The sequence below is a fragment of the Schistocerca cancellata genome, chromosome 10, assembly GCF_023864275.1.
Source record: "Schistocerca cancellata isolate TAMUIC-IGC-003103 chromosome 10, iqSchCanc2.1, whole genome shotgun sequence".
Classification (NCBI taxonomy): domain Eukaryota; kingdom Metazoa; phylum Arthropoda; class Insecta; order Orthoptera; family Acrididae; genus Schistocerca; species Schistocerca cancellata.
Window position 1 is genome coordinate 82,959,504 of NC_064635.1, and position 4,094 is coordinate 82,963,597.

A 4,094-nucleotide genomic window follows, 5' to 3' on the forward strand; every position below is an offset into this window, starting at 1 on the left:
CAAGCGACTAACGCAGCCACGGTTACCGGATACACGAACTCCTGCGATTCAAGTTTCCGGTTTCCGACACAAAACTGACTGTTAACTGTAACCCTCCCAGCTTCCTAATGACGACGAAACACACAAATTGCGCCGCGATTCAATACAACAGCCTCTAGCCGACTAGTCTCCAAGGGTCTAACGCAGCCATGGTCCCTAACGGACGTACTCCTTTGAGTCAAGGTTCTTCTTTCCGACACAAAACTGACAGTTAATTGTAATCCACCATCCCTCCCTCCTAATGACATTGGATCATACAAACTGCGCCGCGATTCAAATAATCAGCCTCCGGCCGACTTCTCTCCAAGCGCCTAACGCTGCCACAGTCACCGGATGGACGTTCTGCAGGGAGTCAAGTTTCTTGTTTCCGACGCAAAACCGACAGCTAAACAGATGACGCTTCTTCCCCAGTCTACACAAGACGGAACGCTCGCTGATACGTACCACACGCACCGTGCGTTTGTCTCACGAGCAGTCACTCCACGACAGGTGACAGTGCTATCGCGTCGCCGGGTTTATTTCGATAGTACGTCGGTGGTCATAATGTTCTGGCCGATCAGTGTACATCTTTAGTAAACCATAATACCAGACGACTTACGAAACCAGCTTGCACACTTGAAAAGAAAGCGAACTAGGCAGAGTACTAAAGCCATGCGGTTTTGGATGACTGGTGATGGACATAACTATAGAATGAAACTTCCTGGCAGATTAAAACTGTGTGCCCGACCGAGACTCGAACTCGGGACCTTTGCCTTTCGCGGGCAAGTGCTCTACCAACTTTTTTTTTCTTTTTTTTTTTTTAAACCAAACAGAAATGTATGAAGATTAAGTCAGGGCAACTGAAGTGAAATGAAATGTCGTGTGGCGTCGGGTAGCCTGGTGAAAGTCTTTAGTTGACGCCACTTCGGCGACTTGCGCGTCGATGGGGATTGAAATGATCACGATGATGATGACAACAACACTCAGTCCCTGAGCGAAGAAAATCTCCGACCCAGCTGGGAATCGAAACCGGGCCCCTTAGCACGGCATTCCGCCGCGCTGACCACTTTTTTTTTCTTTTTTTTCGGGAATCGAACCCGAGACTTTAGGTATCACATTCCGTCGCGCAGACCACTTTTTTTTCCGCGGGCATGCGCTCTACCAACTTTTTTTTCATTTTTTTTAACCTATTAATTGATATATGGAAAAATACAAACGAAAAGAACAACATCCGCTAGGTTTCTTGGAGATTCGAACCCGGGTTCTCCAAGTCGTAGCCAGTTACCTTGGCCGTTCTTTTATTTTTTTTATTTTTTTTATTTTTTTTATTTTTTTTTAAATTGTAAATGATGGAAAAAGGCGTCTTTCAGTTACGACAAACAAAATTAGAATGGACATCCATATCAACAACAGAACAAGAGCTCCTTCTAAACTATGAAATAGAATTTGAAACCAATAGTGTGATGATAGATAATAAAGAAAGAAAAATGTAACCAAATGCCGCACGCCATTCCATGTGCATGGCCCATCTACATACAGATTCCATGTTCCAAATTGGTACAACATTTCTCAGCGCGTGGAGCCCCATGAAGGCGATCATCCTCTGCCCGGTCCTCCCCAACTGTGAGGGGGGTTATCGAAGACACTGCGCAAATAGTTCGCAAATAGTTGTCGGTATCGGGGTGTACACTCAAGTGTGCTATGACTGTTCTGGAGAAATTGCCAGTAATCAAGCACCATCTTCTCATCATCTTGAAAGAGGTAGTATATGGACATGCCTTTAAACCATGTGAGAGCATGAGTCTTCGCAGGTGGGAAATAAGTATCCTCTGGACAAAGGAGGAGCCGTGGCTCAATTGTGCGAGGCGCGATACGTAGGTAGCAGGCGAGGATCTTCTGCACTAGCAGCCATACCTCTAACGCCGATCCACATGTTAAACGGTGTTCGTCAGTATCCACGAGGTGGCAATGTGGACAAAGGGGGCAATCCGCCATCCCAATATCCAACTGAGCTACCGACGCACGACTCACGCCCGGTACTCACAGCTTTACTTCTGCCAGTAACTATAGAATATCAGTATGACGATTTTGAACACAATATGGAACGCCTTTAAGATACTTTACAGGGCCTCTTTTCATTGGATGACTCCATTTTCTCTGTGAGATTGAATATGACGCAGAAGTATCGAACTGTGAGAAATACCAGTGTTGTCCGCAAAGTAAGTTTCTATTTCTATCCGCGGCAGCGCTACGATCGCAGTTGCGAGCATTTGCGGCAGTTACTCTGACTCAAGGAGAAGACATGCACGCCATTTTCAGATCGCTGCCGCCGACGTGTACCTCGTAGTGGTTCTTTATAATGTCATCCGCAATTGAAAATGCCGCCGCGTGTGAAACCACATCGGTGATTCGTTTTCTAAACGCAAAGAAAATTAAACCAAAGGAAATTCATAGGCAAATCTGCGAGGTTTACGGTCAAAATGCTATGAGTGATTTAATGGTTAGAAGGTGGGTCAGACTGTTCAATGAAGGACGTGATCAAGTGCAAAGAAAGAAGTGGACGCCCGGTTGTGGTTACTGGTGAACTGGTTCCCACAATTGAAGAGAAGATTAAGCACAACCATAAGTTTACACTTAGTGCCCTTGCTATGGAACTTCCGCAAATCTCAGCGCTAATTCATGAAATTGTTACTGAAAAACCGAAGTTTCGAAAACTTTTGTTGCGTTGGGTACCCAAAATTCTTATTGAACAACACAAAAAACAACGGATGGTCAGTGCACTTCAGTTTTTGCCTCGTTACAATGAAGAAGGTGACGGTTTTCTTTCTCAGATAATAACGGGGGATGAAAACTGGGTATCGGACGACACCCCTGAAACAGAACGGCAGACAATGGAATGGAGGCACGCTTCCTCCCCAACGAAGGTTACGCCTAAGCAAATCTTGACACCTCGAAAAGTCATATGCACCGTTCTTTGGGACAGAAAAGGAATTTTGCTGATTCATTTCTTACCACGAGGCCAATCAATGCACATGGGTGCTGCGAGACCATTAAGAAATTGCGCCGCGCAATACAGAACAAGCGCCGACGATTACTGTCAAAAGGTGTTTTTTTCCACGATAATGCCCGACCTCACACGGCGAATGTGACTAAACAACTCTTACGGGAATTTCACTGGGACGCGTTTGATCATCCTCCATACAACCTGGACCTCGCTCCTAGCGACTTTCATCTCTTCTTACACCTAAAATCTGTCCTTGGTGGTCAACACTTCAACGATGATGAAGAGCTGAAAGAACATGCTACCACATGGTTGAATACACAGGCGGCAACATTCTATGAAGATGACATAAAAAAGTTGTGCCACGCTATGACAAGCGCCTAGAAAATTCCGGGAGCTATGTAGTAAAGTAGTTTCACAGTTGTAGATTTTTGGACAATAAATATTTCCTTCTTTATCTGACACGTTTGTTTTATATAATCAGACGGAACTTGCTTTGTGGACGACCCTCGAATACACTGGCTGAAAAAATCGCAACACCAGGAAGGAGTTGTGCGTCATAAACGAAAATTGGTAGGAATGTATTTACATCTGAAATATGGCGTCTATTCAAATTTTGTGCACGTCGCATAATAGTGGAGATGGTAGTGCCACTATGAGAATACAGATAAGGTTTCCTTTAAATTCACAATGTAACGGTCGTTAGCGTTTACCTTTGAGACTGAACGTGGTGAGTCAATATTCGTCAAGAAAGGCGACAACGACGTCTTTGAAACTTCCTGGCAGATTAAAACTGTGTGCCGGACCGAGATTCGAACTCGGGACCTTTGCCTTTCACGGGCAAGTGCTCTACCAACTGAGCTACCCAAGCACGACTCACGCCCCCGTCCTCACAGCTTTACTTCCGCCAGTACCTCGTCTCCTACCTTCCAACTTTGCAGAAGCTCTCCTGCGAACCTTGCAGAACTAGTACTCCTGAAAGAAAGGATATTGTGGAGACAAGGCTTAGCCACAGCCTGGGGGATGTTTCCTGAATGAGATTTTCACTCTGCAGCGGAGTGTGCGCAGATATGGA

General features: G+C 45.3%; 1 non-coding gene across 1 annotated transcript; it reads right to left on the reverse strand.

Annotated features, from left to right (window-relative positions):
- Positions 1-3,816: 3,816 nt before the first annotated feature.
- On the reverse strand, positions 3,817-3,891 carry Trnas-uga (transfer RNA serine (anticodon UGA)). Its single transcript has one exon. It is a non-coding gene; the product is annotated as a tRNA-Ser (tRNA).
- Between the last annotated feature and the right edge of the window lie 203 nt (positions 3,892-4,094).